General features: G+C 41.4%; 1 protein-coding gene across 6 annotated transcripts in view; it reads right to left on the minus strand.

Annotated features, from left to right (window-relative positions):
- Positions 1 to 22,646, minus strand: part of TAOK3 (TAO kinase 3) — a 232,875-nt gene extending 210,229 nt beyond the window's left edge. For 2 of the 6 annotated variants that reach the window (XM_005572369.4, XM_045366060.2), the window contains exon 1: positions 22,390 to 22,646. The gene's annotated coding sequence lies outside the window, so the exon portion shown is untranslated. Of the gene's footprint in view, positions 1 to 8,943; positions 9,142 to 9,526; positions 9,722 to 22,389 lie in introns of those variants that run through there. The other 4 variants (XM_005572368.5, XM_015431618.4, XM_045366059.3 and 1 more) reach the window with 4 other exon arrangements.
- Positions 22,647 to 24,706: the final 2,060 nt, after the last annotated feature.

Genomic DNA, 24,706 nt, shown 5'->3' on the forward strand with positions numbered 1-24,706 from the left:
AATAACATCACAAATATACTAAAAATATGAATTTTATACTTTAAAAAGGTAAGTTTTATACTATACAATTTTATCTAAAAAAAAAAAAAACAACAAAAACAAAACAACAAAAACACAGTTATGAGTTTCACCCCCCAAATGACAGCTTCAATTTGTGGTGTAATGGAAAAGAGCTCTGACCTTTTCAATCAGCAAATCTAGGTTTAAGCCAAATCTGCCACTTAACTCTCTTACTTAACTGTGGCATCTTTAGGATGCGGCTAAACTTCTCTAAGCCTTCATAACCTCATCTATAAAGTGAGGATAGAATGCCTTACAAAGTCACTGTGAGACTCACAATATAACATAAAATTATTAATTCAAATGAACAAAACCTTATAGTTATTTCGTATGCCTACAATGATTTTTTAAAAATCCTAAACTGTATTGAATAGCCCGTAACTTCACTGAATAGTCCACAACTTTTTATTGTTGCTGTGTTATCTAACCAGCTTTTTTATTGTCATATATGAATGACATCTTGGGGCTATGTAGCACTTATCCTGTAGGCACTAATAGAACAGTAGAGAGTTATTTAATTCTAATCTTCACAATGAGAGGTAGCATGGCACAACAGTTATAAACACAGGCATAGAACTGAGTTTAAGTCCAGGTTCTGCCATAGATCTTGAACAAACCACTTAACCTCTCTGAACATTGGTATACATCCCTGTAAAGTCTATGTAACAATATGTGTGTGAATCTACAAAAATATCCATTATAGAGGTTTGTCGAGATACTCATTATATAAAGCATATATTGTAATACCTAGCACCTAACAAGCACTCATTCAGTAATTGTTATTGCTGTTGTCCATCCCGTGGAGCAACAAGTTTAAATGACTGGTCTTCAGCTACAAGACAAATTTGAGGCCAGGCATGGTGACTCATGCCTGTAATCCCAGCACTTTGGGAGGCTGAGGAGGGTGGATCACCTGAGGTCAGGAGTTCGAGACCAGCTTGGCCAACATGGTGAAACTCTGTCTCTACTAAAAATACTCAGGAGTTCGAGACCAGCTTGGCCAACATGGTGAAACTCTGTCTCTACTAAAAATACAAAAAATTAGCTGGGTATGGTGGTGGGCACCTGTAATCCCAGTTACTTGGGAGGCTGAGGCAGAAGAATCGCTTGAACTTGGGAGGTGGAGGTTGCAGTGAGCCGAGGTTGTGCCATTGTACTCCAACCCGAGCAACAAGACCAAAACTCCATCTTACAAAAAAAAAAAAAAAAAAAAAAAAGGCTGGGTGCAGTGGTTCACGCCTATAATCCCAGCACTTTGGGAGGCCGAGGCGGGTGGATCACTTGAGGTCAGGAGTTCGAGATCAGCCTGGTCAACATGGTGAAACTCTGTTTCTACTAAAAATACAAAAATTGACCGGGCGTGGTGGCACATGCCTGTAATCCCAGCTACTTGGGAGGCTGAGGCACGAGAATCGCTTGAACCCGGGAGGCGGAGGCTGCAGTGAACTGAGATCGCACCATTACACTCCAGTCTAGGTGACAGAGTAAAACTCTGTCTCAAGAAAAGAAATTAAAAAAAAAAAAAAAAAAAGGAAATCTGAGGCATAACTAGGAATAGAGAAGTAGTTTGTATACTTGTTGAGGTAACTGGAACAGGGGATGATTCAGTGCCCTTCCTTTGTGTTTTTCTAGTATCATATGGGTCTCTGCAGCATTGCTGTACCTAAATAGTTCAATTGTTTCCTTATTAGTTAAGGAAGAAACATAGTCCTATTCAGCACTAGTCCAAGGCCTGACCCGAGTAGATGCTCAGCAAATATTTATTGAGTAAATAAATGGACAGAGAGTATGGTGTTACTGGCTGCATCTACAGCCAAGCATCAAAACAAACTCAAAGCATTAACTAGACATTTTCAAATATCCATACTCTTACATATATAAAACATTTTACATTTTAAAAGTTTTCATTTAGGTGTCCTATAAGCTCCTTGGCATTAATACAAAGCAAAGTATACATTATTTAAAAAGATAGGAGACTGATTATAACACCCAATTGAAGTAATAAGTATTCCTATCTTTAAGCATCTGAATATATACTTCATCATGCCTAACAGAATTCCCTAATAGTTTTTGCAGGGCACACCTTCACAGAGCCTCACCTTATAACACAGTAGGCACTTAATTGTACTTAGGTTACTTGAAGAATTGGGTAAAAATGCTTCTTGGTTGTGTAAAATTAAATGATTACATTTAATCTATAGTTAAAGATGGAAAGCTGTTAATGTCAAAACTATACCTCTCCAATGGCAGCTGGCTATATCACTTTAATCCCAGCACTTTGGGAGGTCAAGGCAGGTGGATCACAAGGTCAGGTGTTTGAGACCAGCCTGAGCAACATGGTGAAACCCCGTCTCTACTAAAAATACAAAGTGGTGGCGTGCGCCTGTAATCCCAGCTACTCAAGAGGCCGAGGCAGGGAGAATCACTTGATCCCGAGAGGCAGAGGTTGCAGTGAGCCTCTGCAGATTGCGCCACTGCACTCTAGCCTGGGTAACAGAGCGAGACTGTCTCAAAAAAATAAAATAAAATAAAAAACATATATACAAATATATGTGTGTATGTGTATCTGTATAGATACACACACATATATAGTTTCTCAAAAAGAAAAGCAAACGTATCAATCTGTAACCAATTACAAAACTGTCTTCATTTGTCTCACATTTTTCTGTAAATGAGGTGACAGACTGGACGCAAATAGGAAAAATATTCAGGTACCTTCAACATTACTATATTACTAGGGTTACTGATTTGATTTGATTTATTTTTATTTTATTTAATTTTTGAGACAGAGTCTCGCTCTGTTGCCCAGGCTGAAGTGCTGTGGCACGATCTCAGCTCACTGCAACTTCCACCACTGGGGTTCAAGCAATTCTCCTGCCTCAGCCTCCTAAGTAGCTGGGATTACAGGCGTGCGCCACTATGCCTAGCTAGTTTTGTATTTTTAGTAGAAAAAAGGTTTCACCATGTTGGCCAGGCTGGTCTCGAACTCCTTACCTCAGGTGATCCATCTACCTCAACCTCCCAAAGTGCTGGGATTACAGGAGGGAGCCACCATGCCTGGCCTGAGTTGACTTTAGATAAGCATGATGAAATACATTTACTATTTGTTCTTTCTCTTCAAAATCAGTTTCCTTCGCATTATGCTAGGAACTGTGAAAGATTTAGCTAAAAGATAGTGTTTGTATTCAAAATGTTTACATTAGTGAAGGTACAAGTGTGTGTGATATAAGACACTACACACATTTTTGTTCATTGGTTTGCCAAATTAAAAGTCACCTGAGAATTTGCAGGAAAATAGTAGGAGTAGGAAAAGCATCCAACAGGAAGTACACTTTACACAGGATCTTGAAGGAATGGTAAAATCTGAGTAGGCAGCGAGAAGCTCCAAGCAAGGGCTTTTTCGGTGAAGTAAAAGGCACAGACTTGAATGAGTTTGGTGTGTTTGAGAGACTGACTTCAACAGAACAGAAAGAATAGGCCCAAGATCATAGGAAATGAAGCTGGATAAACAGTGTACAGGCAAATTAGAAAGGGTGTTGAAAGTCAAGCAGAAGTTAGGTTTAACATAGTGGAAAACAGGGAACCACTGAAGCTCTCTGAAAAGGGAGTGACATGCTAGAATTAGCATTTAAAGATTCATCATGATGAGTTGGAAAAAAGAGACTGAAATGAAAGCAGGCCACTGTGGTAGTCCAGGAATGAGGCAACAAGGGTCTGAATAGGATAGGTGCAGAGGTACAGTGCATTTTAGCAGCAATGTAATGAGCCTTGAGACTATAATGTTAGGAATTCTCAGAAACAAGGAAAAACATGGAATAATCCAGGAGTTGGCTAGGAGACAAAGGGGTTACACCACAGATTAACACCCTGAAATTTTAAACACTAGAAGTATATTCACAACGGCTAAACATTTTTTTTTCAAGTATCCTATAAGGAGTTTCCCTGTTTGGTTTAGTGAATTTACTGCAGGTGTCCCCTAAATTTCACATCTGTTTTGCTAACATGTCCCCATGAAAATCTGCTTCTGTAAGAATTAGTTTTAATATTTTCAATACATCAACAAAGTTAACCCATTACAAGATATGAACCCTAGAGTCTCAGATGGTGAGAAAACATTCTTTATATAGTAGTTGCCCTTATGTGTGGGGAATATGTTCTAGAACACCCAGTGGATTTATGAAACCATAGATAGTACAGAACTCTATATATACTATTTCCTTTCCTATACATACATAACTACAATGAAGCTTAATTTATAAATTACCACAATGCTCTTGCACTTTGGGGCCATTATTAAGTAAAATCAGGGTTACTTGAACAGAAGCACTGAGGTACCACAACAGTCAATCTGATAACCAAGACAACCAGCTACTAAGTGACGAACAGGCAGGTAGCATCTACAGTGTGGATAGGCTGGACAAAGGGATAATTCATTTCCCTGGCTAGAAGGAGTAGGTCAGCAGGAGATTTCATCGCACTACTCAAAAGGGTAAGCAATTTAAAACTCATGAATGGGGCCAGGCACAGTGGCTCACACCTGTAATCCCAGCACTTTGGGAGGCCAAGGTCAGAGGATCGCTTGAGGCCAGCCTGGGCAACATAACAAGACCCCATGATATGGTTTGGCTGTGTCCCTACCCAAATCTCATCTTGAATTGTGGCTCCCACAATTCCCAAGCATTGTAGGAGGAACTCAGTGGGAGGTGAGTGAATCATGGGGGTGGGTCTTTCCTGTGCTGTTTTCATGAGATCTGATGGTTTTATCAGGGGTAGTTTCTCCGTACAAGCTCTCTTTTCTGCCTGCTGCTGTCCATGTAAGACGTGACTTGCTCCTCCTTGCCTTCCGCCATGATTGTGAGGCCTCCCCAGCCATATGGAACTGTAAGTCCATTAAACCTCTTTCCTGTATAAATTACCCAGCCTCAGATATGTCTTTATTAGCAGCATGAAAAGAGACTAATACACCCTGTCTCTACAATTTTTTTTTTTTTTAATTAGCTATCTGGAAGGTTGCGGCAGGAGGGCCCCTTGAGTCCAGGAGTTTGAGTCTGAGGCTGCAGTGAGCTACGATCGCACCACTGCACTCCAGCGTAGGTGGCAAAGTGAGACTCTGTCTCAAAATAAATAAATAAAAATAAAATAAAACTCATGAATAGTTTATTTCTGCAATTTTCCACTTTAGTATTTTCAGACCACAGTTCACCATGAGTAATTAAAACTACAGAAAGCAAGACTGAGGATAAGAGGGGACTATTGCATTCAAATATACATGTAAATATCCATGTTCTATTGTCACCAAAACAAAAAAATTTTTTTTAGCTGATCTAAAATCTTAAGACATAGTCCTAACTTTATCTGAGGGGTGCACTCAGAAGAAAACAAACACACTCTACTGAGAAAATAACATTTTAAGAAATCAACACTTCTCCATGTTGTTTCCTGAGTTGTTCCATCAAATTGGTAGGAAATTATCTCACTTGAAACAAAATGAAAAATGTCACTAAAGTGAAATTTGTCAGAGTATATAATGATTTTGATGAATAATTATTAAATCTACAGTCAATCCCTGCCTCCTTCTTCTGGTACTTTCTAAATACTTCTATTATTATAATGTTGATTTTATTATCTATACATAATGCCATGTGTTGTTATATCTCTTTCCATGATCATTTTCTGGTGAAGTTATGAATGAGAACTGAAATATCCAAAAATGGCAAAAATAAGCATAACTATTCTTGCACACTGAGCTCCTCCTTTACAGTGTGTGGCCAAAATTATGCTTTTCATACATTATTTCATTTAATCCTCACAACAATCCTGTGAGGTAGGTACTATAATTATATCCATTTTACAGAAGAAGAAACTGAGGTTTCGGGGAGGTTAAGGGATTTGTGCAAAGTCACAAAGCTAGTAGGTGGCAGACATGTTTATCTGCCACACTCTTATTAAACATTAAACTACCCTGCCAATCCCAAACCTATGTGACAGAAACCGAAAGTAAGAAATATAAGAAACCTGGACATGCTGCTGATCGTGTAAAAGGATTAGAGAAGGGCATCAATTCTAAGAACTGTGAGATACAAATGATAGATTCCTTGACTCACTTCCAACCTTTCCTTGAACTGAAAACATGGCATTCTATGCCTGAAGGAGAATGGGACACTACTATGCACTGGGAATTTAACTGTCCCCTCCCCTCTTTTAGTAGGATAACTTGCATTACTATTTGATGGTATTGACAGGATCTCAATATCTTCTCAATGTGGTCACTTTTTTTTTTTTTTTTTTGAGATGGAGTCCCACTGTGTCGCCCAGGCTGGAGTACCGTGGCTCGATCTCGGCTCACTGCAACCTCCATCTCCCAGGTTCAAGTGATTCTCATGCCTCAGCCTTCTGAGTAACTGGGATTACAGACTTACACCACCACACCCAGCTAATTTTTGTATTTTCAGTAGAGACGGGGCTTCACCATGTTGGCCAGGGTGGTCTCAAACTCCTGGTCTCAAGTGATATGCCCATCTCGGCCTCCCAAAGTGCTGGGATTACAGGCGTCAGCAACCACGCCTGGCCTCAATTTGATCACATTTAAAAAAATGCTATGGCCATGTGCAGTGGCTCACACCTGTAATCCCAGAGCTTTGGGAGGCAGAGGCAGGAGGATCTCTTGAGGCCAGGATTTTGAGACCAGCCTAGGCAACACAGCAAGACTCCCTCTTTACAAAAAAAAAGAAACTTTAAAAAATTAGCCAGGCATGGTGGCACATGCATGTAGTCTCGGTTGCTGGGGAGGTTGAGGCAGGAGGATTACTTGAGCTCAGGAGTTCAAGGCTGCAGTGAGCTATGACTGTACTGCTGCACTCCAACCTGGGTGACAGAGTGAGACTGTCTCAAATAAAATAAATAAATAAGCAAGCTACTACTTAGATCAGCCAGTTTAAGACTAACTAGGTTGGTGACATAAAAATGATTTCTTAATAGAATATCCAGTGACCCGAGCAACTTGTGTAACTCCTACCAGTGAAACTAACCTTTAAAAAATGTTCTTAGTACATGAAATGTATTCATAAGATACTTCTAAAAATAACTCCCCACTGTAATTCCCTCCTTATGCATCTGGGCAGAGATGTCATATTTCCTTCACAAAGCTTCCTTTTATGTTGCAACAGTAAGAATCTCAATTTCAAGCTAAACCAGAACAATCGAGAACTATCAACTTTTTCATAAGACATGATTATTTGTATTAGTATGCTATATTTTATATAAATTGTCCACATGTGATGGGACATCCTTACATTTTAACTCAGAACTATTTTTAACTAGAAAATAAAGCAGTTGTAGTTTTAAATTCTGTCATCCTTCTTCCGTCTTTTTTTCTGCTAACACGTGGCTTTCCACAAAAGGGTCAGTGTGATCTCTGCAGATCAGATATGAGGAATATGGCCACGATAAACTATAGAAGGTTAAGCACATTTTAAGTAATTCAGGAGTTTAAAACTTGTCATCTGTGTATAAAACAAGCAAACTGTTATAAGTGGTTAAATAAACATGTACAAATTAATAGGATGCAGTCTGTAACTTCTACTTTTTCCTTCAACGAGTGTCATTTTGGCAGGCAGCCATATAATCTGCAATAATCTGTCATCATGAAGCACCACCCACTTCCTCTGCTTCACCCCCATCCAGGCTATGACTGGGATATTTCTGGACTGCTAATATAACATTCAGACAATCATAAAAGGCCTCTCTATGAAAGCTGAAATTTACATAATTTGTACTTTTAAGTTTTAAACATTCATAAATCTTAAGGAAAAAGCACATGCTATATGACATCACATTTTAAAGATTATCTGATACTTAAAATTTCCTTTCTCATACATTAGAAAGAATAGCGCCCCCATTAGTAATATCTACTGCAATGCTTCTTAAATGAAAACATCCTATGTATAATTATAAGACTTAATTTACACATTTAACCTGCACAGTATTATGAGTTTGGATATCACAGTCACATGTTAGCCTATGCATTTCATTTAAACCTCATTCCAAGAGACTAGTGAAGTTGGTAAAGAAATTATTAAGGTAGCTTTCCTGATTTATAACATATTTTGCATTAACTTTTTAACATACAAATGATGACATGTCAAAAAAAAAGTATCTGTTTTCCTACTTTAACTAAATTCATTTTATGGGACTATAGTAGTCATATAAATTGTTAATAATCTAATGGCCAACATGTTTTATTTTTATACTTTAATAAGTAGCTAACCCTATGTATTAAATTGATTTTAAAAGTTACAAAACAAAATAAATGTGACCAAACCCTCTGACTTTTCTGTCTCTAAATTTGGTATTACATTCAAGAAACTGCTCTGCTTTCTATACTATTTTCCCTTTCTGTGAATGAAGAAAAACAGGAGGCAGGCTTGTTACTTTTAAAGATCTCTAGGATGAATAGTTTGCCACTTTGAGTAGCTTGATTGTGAAATATTGTTTTAAAGTAATAATATCATCCATTAGCATAAACTGCATCCATTTAAGATGACCTTTAACATATTTCAAGTTTTTTGTTTAAAAGACTCTTCCGACAAAATTTTGCTATTTTATTTGATGCTCAGCATTTACCTTGCTTAATCAGAAGAAAAAAATTAAATCTTTTCTGAAAAAATTACCACTTTTATTTGTAAAATATCAAGCTACAAATTAAATAGAGCACATGAATCCAATGACTTTTGAGGTTGATTACTCTCAGCTGGATTTTGAGCTAAGGCCATAAATATTTCACATGAACTTCAACAGAGTTTACTCATTTTTTAACAGTGTTTAGACACAAACCATAGTTATAATAAAACATTAAATGTAAAATAAAATACCAATGACACTTACTCACAGTAGATCTCAAATGCATGTCCTATATTTCCAGTTCAACATATTAAGACTTTAAAAATTCTGTATTTAGCTACAACAATCAATACGATTTCCCCAGAGAGGGCTTCATTTAAAAAACTGCCTCTTCCTCACAGGAAAAACTGAACTTAAGTTATAAGAACACCGCAGGCTATCAGCACCTTCATCCCGAGAAAGGAAGTTATTACAGACACTTAGTTTTATAAGTGAGGCTTAAAGAGAGTACTTCCTGGTCAGACAGCTAACGTCAACAGCAATTTATACAGCTTCGCATTTAGACATTTTAGAAAGAACTCTCTAAAAATTTTTCCAGAATTTCCCCCCCCGTACCTACAAAAGAGGAAAACTTGCTCAAGCTAATCTTATGTAAAAAATCTATGAAAGTCTATCAATGCTCACCGTTATGGTATCAAGTAGATATCAGAACTGGTTACTATTATTGATAATTATATCAGCTTAAGTTTTAATTATTTTACAACTTAGGCACCCTCCACTCTCCCTGCATACCAGAGTAAGGTTTCATGGAATACAATATTAGAAAGAAAAGAACCAATTTACTTACAGGAGGACAACTCACCATTTCTTGATAATGAAGAAAAGGCAACCATTCTCATTTTAATTTGCAAATTGAAAGTTAATTCTCTTTTAAACTTATGTATTAAAAAATCGTCAAGAAACTTGGTACAATACTAAAAAGGAACTGCAGATAAAAACAGCGTGACCTGGGTGCCACACATTACTATCAGTATTGCAAGCTGAAGTATTTCCTGTTACAACGCCCATTGGTTCCCACAGGTGCAAGTGCCTATGGGTGGCGGCAATTCACCCCTCCTTTTGTAAGAGATCCACTAAAGGAGAGTTAAGATTGGCACAAGCAATGCTAGGAACTATTCGAACAGAACTACCTTGGGCTAATACCGAGAGACACCCAAACTAGACTGATTGTGAATTGATGATTACCTAATTCAAAAAAGCTGGAGAAAATTGATTTCAATACTTTCATTATTTTTCCAAGATGCACGATTATTAAGAATGCATGGGGCTGGACACAGTGGCTCAAGCCTGTAATCCCAGCACTTCGGGAGGCCGAGGCAGGCAGATCACTTGAGGTCAGGAGTTTGACACCAGCCTGGCCAACATGGTGAAACCCCATCTTTACTAAAAATACAAAAATGGCTGGGCATGGTGGCAGGCGCCTGTAATCCCAGGTACTCGGGAGGCTGAGGTAGGAGAATCGCTTGAACCCGGGAGGTGGAGGCTGCAGTGAGCCAGGATCGCACGACTGCACTCCAGCCTGGGTGACAGAGCTAGACTCTGTCTCACAAAAAAAAAATTATGTGATTTTATTCAACAAATATTTACTAATTGGCTTCTATGTGCAGGGTACTGTTCTAGGCACTAGGTAGGAATACAATAATGAACAAAATAAAGTCCCTGTGGTCATCCATATACTATCTAGTGAACTTCTGAGGATTTCATATATAATGAGGAAACTTCCACAAAGGCAGAGACTAAGAAATTTGTATGGAAATTTGGAAACTCAATTGTAGTTAGCGTAGTTACTAACAAGCATTGTAATAAGTGGTCACCACTTTAAACCTGAACAGAACTTTTCCAGAAACTGTCACACAAAAGTAGCATTCTTTATGTTTTAATTGTTTTTAAAAGGGCATGTTGGAGGTAAAAGCATATATTGCAGCAGGGAAAAGGAAAAACTTCTCACTATGAGTCATCAGTGACTAAGTTCTTTTAATTCAGGCTTAAAACACATTTCAAACCCAATTACATGTACATGCAGAAAACTGATAACAACCCTAAATTAACATCAGAAGCTTGATTTCACCAATTTTCAGGGTCAATATCAGCATCTAAGCAAAACAAGTGAAGTTTTTTTTATCAAGGGATAATGCCCCTGTACTGAATTTTATTATTATTTTGATCTTATTAGACTTTAATGCCTAAAAGCCATGTCATCAAGCTTCCACTAGACTTCATTACAGTGAACAGTTTTCTTAGGTTTTAGCCAGAATGAGATACAGTCATCTTGGATGTATGGTGTGGTGGTAGGAATGGCTTGAGTTTGTATTCAATGAAATAAAAATATAGTAAATTCAAGGCTGCTCCAAGAAAAATGTAAAACCCCGAGAGCAGAGTTTGCAGATGAATACTACTCTTCCAAACTATCATTTACTTCCTTAGAATTCTTTTTTAATTATTATTATTTTTTTTATTTTTTTTTTGAGACGGAGTCTCACTCTTTCACCCAGGCTGGAGTGCAGTGACACCATCTTGGATCACTGTAACCTCTGCCTCCCGGGTTCAAGTGATTCTCATGCCTCAGCCTCTAAGTAGCTGGGATTACAGGCGTGCACCACCACATCTAGCTAATTTTTGTATTTTTAGTAGAGACGGGAGTTTTACCATGTTGGCCAGGCTGGTCTTGAACTCCTGACCTCAAGTGATCCACCTGCCTCAGCCTCCCAAAGTGGTGGGATTACAGGTGTGAGCCACTGCACCTGGCTAGGATTTTATTTCCTTATTATTTTTTTTAATTTCAACTTTTATTTAGATACAGGGGGTACATGTACAGGTTTGTTACATGGGAATATTGCATGATGCTGAGGTTTGGGGTATGGATCCCATCACCCAGGTAGTGAGCATAGTCACCAAAAAGTAGTTTTTCAAACTATTAATAAATAATAATAATAATAATAATAATAATAAAAAACATGCTGGTGAGGCTTCAGCCAAAAGGGCATGCTTATACACTGATGGTGTGAATGTAAATTAGGACAGCTACTGTGGAAAGCAGTCTGGAGACTTCCTTATTTTTAAAATAACGAAACCTTTTCAGCCAACGAATCGGAGGAACTCTCAAAGCCAAATTTCTCTATTTAGTCAGTCAAGAAATATTTATTGTGCAACTACTAACTGCTAGGCACTGTTCTATGAGTTGGAGATATAGCAATTAATAAAACAAAAATCCTCGCTTTCATAGACCCTAAAATTTAGGGGTGTCCAATCTTTTGGCTTCCCTGGGCCACATTGGAAGATGAAGAATTGTCTTGGGCCACACATAAAATACACCAACACTAACAATAGCTGATGGGCTTAAAAAAAAAAAATCTGTGCATAAATCTCACATAAATCTCATAATGTTTTAAGAAAGTTTACAAATTTGTGTTGTGCCCCATTGAAAGCCACCCTGGGGTGCATGCAGCCTGCGGGCTACGGGTTGGACAAGTTTGCACGTAGGAATATAAGACAAACAAGCAAAATATCTGGCACGTGAGAAGGTGGTAAGTGCTATGGAGAAGGATACGGTAGGAAAGATGGAACAATAAGTTTATTTGTTCATAGTTGCAAATTGCCTAGATCACACAGTAAGAAAAAATGCTTTGGAAGACCAGAGTGCTAAGCCTCCCTCTCCCAGGCTCTACCTCTGACTCAAGTGAACATCTACCTTCTGTTGAAAATGACAATCTTATTTCAATTGTTGCTAATAGCTAGGGAAAGGAAAACAGGCCAGGTGCCCGGCGGCTCACGCCTGTAATCCCAACACTTTGGAATGCCAAGGTGGATGGATCACCTGAGGTTAGGAGTTCGAGACCAGCCTGCCCAACATGGCAAAACCCCATCTCTACTAAAAATACAAAACACTAGCTGGGTGTAGTGGCATGTGCCTGTTATCCCAGCTACTTGGGAAGCTGAGGCAGGAGAATTGCTTGAACCCGGGAGGCAGAGGTGGCAGTGAGCCGAATTGTGCCACTGCACTCCAGCCTGGGCAACAGAGAAAGACTCCGTATCAAAGAAAAAAAGAAAGAAAGAGACAGGAAAACAAACTTCCAAATACCAATCTGATAAAAATACCACTTAAGGAAATAAAATAACAAATACGAAACACTGAGTCAAAGGCCACTTTAGAGAATATTATCAATGTTAAAAACAAACATACAAGTTTCCATATGCTTGTTACCAATGGCATCAAATTCACCAACTGTCAGGATCACAAGTGAATTCTTCTCTAGGAATCCACATTATCTCCACTGGCAGCAATAATTATATCTTATAATAGAACACAGAATTGTATGTATAATTATATTTAAATATTATTTTGAACCTAAAGTATTTAAATTTTATACAATTTGACAAGATACTAGTTGCAAGACACTACGTTAGATATATAAAACACTGTCCTTTTAAAATTAAGAATATGGACATCTAAGAAGGATAAGTACAAATCCTATAATTTAGTATTAGAGAGAATATTATATAATAAGAAAAAGTACAAATCAAGTACTTAGGGAATTCAAAGGAGAGAGTAGCAAGGAGGATAATCAGAGAAGGATTCATGAAAGATGGCATTAGAGGTGGTTCTGGAAAATGAGGAACAGAAGGCATACTAGGCAAAAGAAATGGAACAAAATCCTGAATGGGGCACATCAATAAGCACTTGGCTAGTAAGACCAGTCTGGTCAAGGCACTGTGTGTGTGTGTGTGTGTGTGTGTGTGTGTGTGTGAGAGAGAGAGAGAGAGACAGACAGACAGACAGACAGACAGAAACAGGCTGATAGGAGCCTAAAAACAGGTTTATAGGCTGGGTGCGGTGGCTCACGCCTGTAATCTCAACACTTTGGGAGGCCAAGATGGGCAGATCACCTGAGGTCGGGAGTTTGAGACCAGCCTGAACAACGTGGAGAAACCCTGTCTCTACTAAAAATACAAAATCAGCTGGGTGTGGTGATGCACGCCTGTAATCCCAGTTACTCGGGAGGCTGAGGCAGGAGAATCACTTGAACCCGGGAGGCAGAGGTTGCAGTGAGCTGAGATCGTGCCATTGCACTCCAGCCTGGGCAACAAGAGCAAAATTCTGTCTCAAAAAACAAACAAACAAACAAACAAAAACCAAGTTTATAAATCTGTACTGAGTTTGGTAGGTCATGGGGAATTACTAAAGGTTTTGAAAACGTGAGTGTCAAAATCAGAGCCATACTTTAGGGAGAATAAGACTAACAATGTATTTAGGAAGAATGAAAATGAAAAGGAGACTGGAAAATTGTCACGGCTGTCCTTCCCTTGCGCCTTATTAAGGCCCTCATAAGATCCTTGGACCACTGAGAGGTATAAAGTGGAAAATGTTCTGAGTTGAAAAACCAGATCTGGGTCACAGTGGTCTGGTTGACCAAGGTCTCTGTGACCTCTGGAAGTCATTTATCCTTTCTGAGTTTCAATTTCCTTATGTATGAATCTATTAATTATTCTTTCTGGAAAAAAGGAGCCAGCTATGAGATTCAGCAAATGATTAGATAGTAGGAGTAGAACACACACACACACAATATGAAATTGTTTCAAGTGATTAAAATAATAAAGAGGCCAGGCACAGTGGCTCATGCCTATAATCCCGGCACTTTGGGAGGCCAAGGCAGGAGGATCGCTTGAGCCCAGGAGTTTCAGACCAGCCTGGCCAACATGGTGAAACTCTCCTACTAAAAATACAAAAATTAGCCAGGCGTGGTGGTGGGTGCCTGTAATCGCAGCTACTCCAGAGGCTGAGGCAGGAGAACTGCTTGAACCTGGGAGGCGGATATTACAGTGAGCCAAGATCACACCACTGCACTCCAGCCTGGATGACACAGCAAGACTCTATTTCAAAAACACAATAAATAGCTATCATTAAGCACTTCCTATGTGTCACTGTGCTTGGCACTTGAAAAAAATCACTTCATTTATTCCTTTTACAGATCCCGGGAGGTATGGACTCTTATTTTACAGTTGAGAGAACTGAGAGCTTTAATGAAGACTTAAGTAATTGCCCAGGGTCAGGCAGCAGACATAGTAATGGAGCCAAAATCTTTAGCGGCCTAGATCTTTCCCAGACTAAGGCCCTCTCTCCTTCCACTGTCTCTTGCTCTTTTTTATGTAGCAGATGAATAATGCTGACATTTACTCTTACGTTCCAAAGGAATCACTCTCTCTCTCTCTTTTTATATTTTTTATTTTAAGACAGGGTCTTGCTCTATCACCCAGGCTGGAATGCAGTGGGGTGATCATGGCTCATGCAACCTCCATCTCCCGGGTTCAAGTGATCCTCCCACCTCAGCCTCCTGAGGAGCTGAGATTAGAGGCGTGCAATACCATGCCCAGCTAATTTTTGTACTTTTTGTAGAGACAGAGTGGGGGGTTGGGGGTTGGGAGAGGATTTCCACTGTGTTGCCCAGGCTGGTCTTGAACTCTTGGGCTCAAGCAATCCTCCTGCATTAGCCTCCCAAAGTGCTGGGATTACAGGTGTGCCCGTTGTCTCTTTAATACCTTTTAGATATATGTATTTTAAAAAGCACTCAATGAGGATAAGAAACAAAGTGTGGACATAATTATAACCTACTAGTTTGCTGATCATTCATTAATTCACGCAATTCCCATTGACTGAGCATCCTTCATACTCTGTGCTTCGTACTATACTTAGCATGGGGGATGCAAAGATGAATAAAACACATCTCTGTCCTCACAAGCTAGTAAATAACACCCAGGAAACTGGTATAAAACAACAGAAGATAATTTTGCCAAGAGACGATGGAGGCATGTTACTATAATTTTAAATCTCTGCTATTAAATCTTGACCTAGGTCATTTAAAAACTGTATGTATACGGTTTTGAAAGTATTTGTGTATTTACACATACACACCCTGAAACTAAAAGCTAATGTTCAGAACAGAATAGAAAATTGGCCATGGGCTGGGCACAGTGGCTCACACCTGTAATCCTAGCACTTTGGGAGGCTGAGGCGGGTGATCACCTGAGGTCAGGAGTTCCAGACCAGCCTAGCCAACACGGCGAAACCCTGTCTCTACTAAAAATACAAAAATTAGCCGGGCGTGGTGGTTGGCGCCTGTAATCCCAGTTACTCTGGAGGCTGAGGCAGGAGAAATGCTTGAACCCACGAGGTGGAGGTTACAGTGAGCCACGATCATACCACTGCACTCCCGCCTGGGCAAAAGAGTGAGACTCGATCTCAAAAAATAAATAAATAAAAAATAAAAAATAGAGAAAATTGGCCATGAACTATGATTCTGTTTAGTGTGTCTACTGCCAAGACTAATTAAGTTATTAGTGTATTTAAGAAAGCATCCTGTCTTGATTAGTGCCATCTATTGTAATGGGTAAATAAAACATATTTGAATTGTCATAGCCTTGATTGCCATGGACATAAGCCAATATTAGAAAGTGAAACACATAAAATTAAATATGTACTGCACAGTGTCCCTGTTTGACTGGAAATAAAAGGTTCTCTTATTGACACTCAAAAATAGTGGAAGAAAGTAAAATTGATCCGTTCAATGAGTACTTTGATAACTGACTACAATATTAATATAAAGTATACAATGTGAGGTTGATTTCACCACCCATCATTTCACTGAGGCCAGAGGTGAAGTGAAAGGGCCCAGAACACTAGACTCCAGCATGTAAATTCCTATTGCTAGGAGTTAAAGTCACGTGGACCACACTTCTTTGTTTAATGGAACTAGGTTTTTCTAAGTATAAAATGTTTACTCCAGGCCAGGTAAGGTGGCTCACGTTGGTAGTCCCAGCACTCTGGGAGGCGGAGGTGGGCGGATCACTTGAGGCCAGCAGTTTGAGACCAGCCTGACCAACACGGTGAAACCCCCATCTCTACTAAAATTACCAAAATTATCTGGGTGAGGTGGTGGGTGCCTGTAATCCCAGCTATGAGAGAGGTGGAGGTTGCAGTAAGCCGAAATGGCGCCACTGAACTCTAGTCTGGGCGACAGAGTGAGGCTGTCTCGAAAACAAAACAAAAAAAATGTTTATTCCAGGCCATCTTCCTTTTCTCACACACTCTAGGGATTAAAAATGTTTATTTGTGAGACAGCTGACAAATGGTTAGGAGACTAATTTCCGATAACAAATAAAGAAATTGGCCCCTAAGTCATTCTGTTTGCCAGGGAATTAGCCCTTTAACTAGAAAAGTAGAAATAACTTAGAAAGATTTTGAATATACTTCAATATCCCTAACAAAGCTCAAGTCAGACAGGAAAAAAAAAAATATTAAGTTGATTTATAAAGCAGGTAACTTTAACAACATATGTCTGGAACAAAATTGATCAATTAAATTCTATCAGTTATTACACAAATTTGAAATATTTTATTTTCTTTAATTTGGTGCTTATACCTTGGAAATGAGGGAGATCACATTTGGCCCATAAATTCAACATAACTAATGTATAATTAGAGGTGTATAGATAATATCACTTATGTTTCTTTTACTTAGCTGAGCCTAAGAAACAGTAAAAAAAAAAACTTTTAATACAGCTTACAAATAATAAAGCAACCAATTAAATGGGTGATAAAGCTAAACTGTCACAAATTAAATTCCCTATGCTGATATGCAATCTTATAATATCCCACAACTTAAAAGTACGAATTCAAAAACTATCCATTACTGAAAAGTCTTTTTTCGGAGAGTCACAAAATCCTCCCTCCCTCTCTCCCTTCTGTCTTTTTTTTTGGGGGGTGGGGGGTGGGGCGCAGCGAGGGAAGAAATGAAAACTAGGGAAAAAATTATTTTTAAAAAAGAGGCATTTAACTAAGAATCTATTTTTTAAAAAAGTACCAACAGTTTTCATCTATTCCCCTATGCTACTGATATCAACAAATGTGAATACTGGCAGGCAATGAGAATGTTTATTCAGGTTGGCTTAAACATTACACCAAATTTGATATCAAGGCAGTCTCTAAGATTACAATAGTTTGCCTGTATATGACTGCAGTAGTACAGAAAGTGTAAAATGTGTTACTGTATATACTGGGGAGTATTTGCATCCTGCTTAACAAAGACTGAAAACAGTTCGAGAATTAAAAAGAACTTGCAATGTGTGGTTGCCGTAAGCCTTCATATGGAACTGTAAGGTTCCACGTTGCCTTTTATTATTATATTTTGAGACGGAGTCTAGCTCTGTCGCCCAGGCTGGAGTGCGAAGGCGCTATTTCAGCTCACTGCAAGCTCCGCCCCCCGGATTCAAGCGATGCTCCTGCCTCAGTCTCCGGAGTAGCTAGGATTACAGGCGCGCCACCACGCCCAGCTAATATTTGTATGTTTAGTAGAGACGGGTTTTCACCATGTTGGTTAGGCTAGTCTCCAATTCCTGACTTCAGGTGATTCATCCGACTTCAGGTGATTCATCCGCCTTGGCCTCCCAAAGTGGTGGGATTACAGGCGTGAGCCACCGCGCCTGGCCTATTTTCTATTAAAAAAATAACATGGCTGGGCGCGGTGGCTCACGCCTGTAATCCCAGCACTTTGGGAAGCCGAGGTGGGTGGATCATTTGAGGTCAGGAGTTCTAGACCAGCCTGGCCAGCATGGTGAAAACCCGTCTCTACTAAATATACAAACATTAGCCGGGCGTGGTGGCAGGCACCTGTAATCCCAGCTACTTGGGAGGCTGAGGCAGGAGAATCGCTTGAATCTGGGAGGCGGAGGTTGCAGTGAGCCGAAATCGTGCCCCTGCACTCCAGCCTGGGTGACAGAGCGAGACTCCGTCTCAAAAAATAAATAAATAAATAAATAAATAAGATAAAATAAAATGAAAAAGAAGAAAATAAAAAGTTTAAATGAACAAAGGGGCTGGGCATAGTGGGCTTATGCCTGTAATCCCAGCATTTTGGGAGGTGGAGGTGGGTGGATCACTTGAACTCAGGAGTTTGAGACCATCCTGGGCAATGTTGTGAAACCCCATCTCTACTAAAAATACAAAAAAAAAAAAAAAAAAAAAGAAGAAGAAAAAAAAAGCCAGGTGTGATGGTATTTGCCTGTGGTCCCAGCTACTCAGGAGGCTGAGGTAAGAGGATCGCTTGATCTTGGGAGGCAGAGGCTGCAGTGAGAGGACATCCTGTCACTGCACTCCAACCTGGGTGACAGAGAGCTACACCCTGTCTCAAATAAATCAATAAATAAGCAAGTAAAGGTATAATGATTTCATATATTTATAGCTTCTCGTAGTATAGTTTTAGTTTTTTGAAACAAATGAAACAATTTTCACAGAATCCCTACTCTCATAACCCCCCAGGGAATGTAGTTATTACAGGCCTTTACTATCACTAAAACTTCTACTGCAAAGAATCTCTCTTTAACGTCTCTGGATCAATACCATAACGTCATGTGGTTGAAATGACTGCTTTAGTCATCACTTAGGGGAATATCAGAGTACTTTCTTTTCTTGCAAGGAAATAAATTTAATGTTTTGTCTTAAGAAATGACCATTTGTACCAGTCAGAAATGAGCTAAGAAATATGGTGACAGCGCATCTGCTCAAATATTTCCATTACTTTGTAGAATTATCGGTGTTAAGATTCTCAATCCTTCCGCAGACCATTTCATACATTGTATGCATTGCAAAATGAATATATGCCTGTTCTAAATACCCTTTTGAGTTAATTGACCTTATTTTTACTTGAATTCAACCTAGCATTCTGGAAAAATAAATTTAATGTAAAAAAATTACACTCAATACATCTTAAATATAGTGTCTCATATTTTAAATCTGTATTTGCTGTTGCTCTTCCTCTCATCTGTATAATTTCTGTAACTCAGGAGAGGACTTCTCGTTAGTGGAATTTTCTATTTTTCTTTTCGAGACGGAGTCTTGCTCTGTCGCCAGGCTGGAGTGTAGTGGCGCGATCTTGGGTCACTGCAAGCTCTGACTCCTGGGTTCAAGAGATTCCTCTGCCTCAGCCTCCCAAGTAGCTGGGACTACAGGCACACACCACCATGGCCGTCTAATTTTTTGTATTTTAGTAGAGATGGGGTTTCACCATGTTGGCCAAGATGGTCTCCATCTCCTTACCTTGTGATCCACCTGCCTCGTCCTCCCAAAGTGCTGGGATTTGTAATCACAGGTGTCAGCCACTGTGCCCCGCCACGTTAGTGGAATTTTCATAACCACATCAAGCTCCACAATCTCTGAAGCCATATAAGAACTGCTCTGTATCAGATAATGTCAAATAAAATCCCTAAACACTTCATCTCCTCTACTTATTATCACCCTGATAAAAATAACTTCAGTAATTTTTATCTTGGATTTACATAGTAGTTATATGTAAGGCATCTACATTATATCTTCAGAAAATAATACAACATTCCTTTATTCCTCTTAGTTGAAACTGCCCATATGGAACACTGGCAAAAGACTTCTAATAAAACATATTCTAAACCTGAAACAAAGGCAATATCTAAATAACCGACATTATATAATAATTACATTCCTCACTATTTTCCTGAAACCATCATTTTCCATGTCTGCTTCTATAAAAAAGAACCCAGTCCAAGAGAAGAGGTGAGGAGATACAACCTATAAACATTGAAAAGGAGGTTTTAAAAATTCAAATACAAAACTGCTGGGTACAACCATAACAAAGCATGTGCATTTGAGTTTGAAAAGTAGGTAGGGCAGTATTAACATATCCTAAGTACTGTGAACGACTAGCCTGATCATTAGTTTAATTTTCACATCCCTCAGAGTAGGAGGCTGTCCCTCACCTCCCACCCCCTATTGCTTTCCACTATTTGTTTCAGCCTTTTAATAGACACACACTTGCCTCCCACCAGAACACACGGTGTCTGGTTTAAATAGGTTTATCTCTCTCCTTAGCTTGTCCTGGAATTAGGCCTAAAGCTCAATCCTGGCAGCTTTTAGGATAAGAAATCTAATTGGAAAGAACCCTTAGTTATGTGACTCCAAAACCTCTTTTGAAAATTTAGTTTGACCTTCCAACTATCTCCAACAGATCAAAGCTAAACAGTCCGGATTCCAAAACTAGTATAGTTCCTTTAAATCTGCATTGTAAATAAACATTGATACTGATATGCTGCCAAATCTGAAAAAGTTTCTTAGCTCCTTGAGCTAAAATGAAAAACCAGTAGTCCAGGAAAACACAGTGGTCTATCAAAGAAACATTCTCATTCATCTAAAACACGGGTCTCCAAAAGGATCCCTGTCCCTTTCAACTTCTTGCGGTGGGGGAAGTGGGGGAGGTTTGAAGAAGCCCCTTCCAACTTTTCACCTGACCTTTTCATTAAGATCAGGAAGCCCCTCGCTTTCAAGGCATCACATCAAACTCTAAGGAACGAATGCGAAGCCAGCGGGTCAGTGAGAAGAGGTAAGGCGGCGCAGGTCTCTTGATCATTCCAAGATCTTTGTCCTGCGGCCAGCCCCACCAGCCCCTCCAGCTCCTCCAGCCCGTGCATTCCACTTCGCAGATGTTTCCCTTACATAATCTGGCTCCAGAGTCCCCCCGGAGTCCAGGGGGCTCACTCTTCACCCTCAGGGAGGTCGCTGATGCCAGACCCTGGGAGCACCTCCCCGCTCCACTCGTCTGCGCTGCCGCCGGCTCCTACTCGCTCGACGCCGCGACCGCGACCCAGGCTCCCCGCCGCGGCCGTTCCTGGGGGGCTCCCGCAACTTAGCGAGCGCGACCCCCCGCCCGCTCCCTCGCTGCTCACGCCGGGCCCCCGCTGTGCTGACTGGGGACCCGACCCACAGCCCTGGCTCACCGCTCCTCCCTCGGGGTCCGCGCCTGCAACCGACGCTCAAAGCCCCTCTCGGGGTCCCACGCTCGCATGCGCTGTCCCGTGCCCTCTGGGGGTCCCCTCCTCTTACCCCGCCGTCCTGGCCCCTCTCGGGGTCTCCCTGCTCACACCCGCTGTCCCTGCCTCTCTCGGGGTGTCCTGCTCTCAGCTCCGCTGTCCCAGCCCGGCCCCTCTCCGGGACCCCTCCTCTTCTCCCGCTGTCCTGGCCTTTCCTGGGGTCTTCTCACACTCTGTTCTAAGCCTTCTTGGGGGGGTCCCCTGTCTTCACATCCCCTGATCGGTCCCCTCTCTTCACTCTGTCCCGGCTCCTCTCTGGGTCCCCTCCCCTCAACTCAGGGTCTCCTCTCCCCGAGTGCTGTCCCAGCCCCTCTCGGGGTCCCCATCTCTCAGACTCTCAGTGCCGGCTCCTCTCGAGGACCCTTCCCCTCTCCCGGTTGTCCCGGACCCTTTCCGGGACCTGGTCCCTCGGGGGACCCCTCCCCTCATTCCCCTATCCTAGTGCCTCACCCCGCTACCCCAGCCCCTCTCCGGGTCCCCTCCTCTCACGCGCACTGTTCCGGCCCCTCTTGGGGACCTCTCCCCTCAGACTTTCAGTCTTGGATCCTCTCGGAGTCCTCTCCACTCAGAGCCACTGCCTCGGTACCTCTCGGAGTCCTCTCTCCTCACTCGCAGTCCCGGTCCCTCCCGGGGTCTCCTCTCCACAGTCTGCACTGTCGAGCCCGCTCCCGAACTCCCCTCACTCGGGTCCCCCGCGCCCTCACTCCGCCTGGGGTCCCGCCGCCTCGGCTCCCACTGTCACCGCCCGGCGCCCCGGTGCTCTCACCTCAGACCTGCTGTCACCACCCCCGGGCCCGGCGCCGCCGCCGCCGCTTCCTCTCCCACACTTGTTCCTGAGTCGCTCTCCTGTGGCTTGTTCCTCGGCGGATCCTTGGGTCCGGTCGCCGAGTGCCGGATCAGGCTGTGCAGAGCCTCTGCTCGCGATCTCCGCGTTGCGCCCCACTCTACACGCAGGACCCCGCCGCCCGGCGCCACACGGACCCTCCCGCGGCCGCCGCTGCTGCTGTCCGAGGTGCGGCTCCTGCCAGGGGTGGCCAATCGCACCCGACTGCGCCGAGCACGCCCCGCCCCACCGTCTTAGTCCGCCCGCCCCCTACCCCCGGACCACGCCCCCAGTGGGCTACAATAGGCAATCTACTGACCTTCCCTGATCGCGGGGCACAGGGCCGGGGCCGTATATAGGTATTTGATTGATAGAGCCTGGGAAGCCGAGAGGTCGATGGAGCCCGAGGATTGGCGGAGTTGTCGGTGGGCGGGACAGGGCAGGGCGGGGTCTCCTCAGACGCGGAAGACCTTGCAACTTTAGTAACCCACGGGCCCGCCTGGGGTGCGGTCAGTCTTGTTTGTGCTGCTCTCGGGTCAAAGTTCATGGCGCTTCTCCCCACGCCTTTACTTTTCTTGGGAGATTCCCAGGGACCACCACGTTAAAGCCTTTGGGGAGGACCCCAGTCCCTCGCTAGACCTTGCACAGCTTTCTTAGTAATTCTGCCATGAACTAATATAGCATTTATTTGCCCAGGATTTGTAAAAATTTCCTGGATTTAAACCATTTCTTTTTAAAATCTCTTGCAAGGGAATTGCTTCTCCTTGCATTGAGTTCAGCAGCCGTCAGTTTGGTACCGTTGGGGGAAAAAAAGTCTCTACACAGTACTTGGTGCATACTTTGCCCAACTAAGCGTTCAATGCAGGGCACATTTTGATGGGTGCAAGAACAAAGCTTTAGAAATTTTCAGTTTGTAGGTTTTTATGACAGTAGAAAGACTGGTAGGGGAACCCTATTATTAGCTTAACAAGGTTTCAGCAAACTTATTCAGTGTAACCTTTTTCCAGGGCCACAGGTTTTAATGATTTTATGTGAACGAGGGGCCAAAGGATAACGAGCTTTGACCCAAGTGTAATATGTGATAATCAGAGACTCCTCTTGATCCACGCTAAAGGATAGTGCCTGCCAGGGGTGAAAGTGCATCATGCTACTAAGACCCATTTGTGTTATTTTTGTGAAACTGGATATGCTGATCAAATCAACACCGGAAACAGAAAACTGCTTTCCTTACTCTTAATACCCTAAGTAAGTTTATGGACTTTAGAATTTAGCATTTGATGAAGAAATTGTTTCGTTTCAGGAACACATTTTGATCCTCAGTTTTGTCAGATGTACACAGGGCCTTAGTTCTCAGAGAACCCTCGATTGTTAACTTTTTAACTCCAGCTGACAAAATGTGTTTGTGTTCTAAACAGTATACATGTTTCTTCTAGTGTTTAAGAATCATACTCCATTCATCACCTGAGGTCAAGAGTTCCAGACCAGCCTGGCCAACATGGTGAAATCCCGTCACTACTAAAATTACAAAAATTAGTGGGGCGTGGTGGTACACGCCTGTAATCCCAGCTACTCGAATCGCTTGAACCCAGGAGGTGGAGGTTGCAGTGAGTTGAGATCATGCCACTTCACTCCAGCCTGGGCAAAAGAGCAAAACTCCGTTTCAAAAAAAAGAAAAAAAAAAATCATACTCCATTCCAATTGTGATGTCCCCTTTTAAAGTTTCAGTTTCGGTGTTAGGGTAGGCAGAGAAGGCCTGGAAGCAAAGAAGTTGTGGAAATGGGGCTGGCAGCACTTCACTTCAAGTCAAGTCGAGTTGCTGAGCGGTGTCTGAGTACCATTGTGAGAAGGCATACAGAAAAAGATTTCAAGGTGGTAAAACTTGGTTTTGAGGAAACTTGGTTTTTACAGGAGATTAGCGACTGTCCAAAATCATATTAAATAAATCTAAAGGTTGGGTAAGACTAAAGCCACAACATAATTTTTTTGAGTAGGTCCACCTTCACTTACGAGCATTTTTTAGTTCTGCAGCTGGCAATCTGGGTAGAAAAAATGGGGTAAGTTTTCATCACCCAAGTGCTCAGTTGTGTCTGTTCATTACATATAAAAAAGAAATGCATGACCATTTACAGATGCTGTTTGCAGTCAAGATAGCAGTAAAACATAAGCATGATAAAAATCTCAGCGTCTTGAAAGGAAACCATTTAGCAACGAAATAAACTTAAAAATTCATTGTATCAATGAACTGTTGATTTCTAAAATC

The sequence above is a fragment of the Macaca fascicularis genome, chromosome 11 (assembly GCF_037993035.2).
Source record: "Macaca fascicularis isolate 582-1 chromosome 11, T2T-MFA8v1.1".
In the NCBI taxonomy this organism is placed as follows: Eukaryota; Metazoa; Chordata; class Mammalia; order Primates; family Cercopithecidae; genus Macaca; species Macaca fascicularis.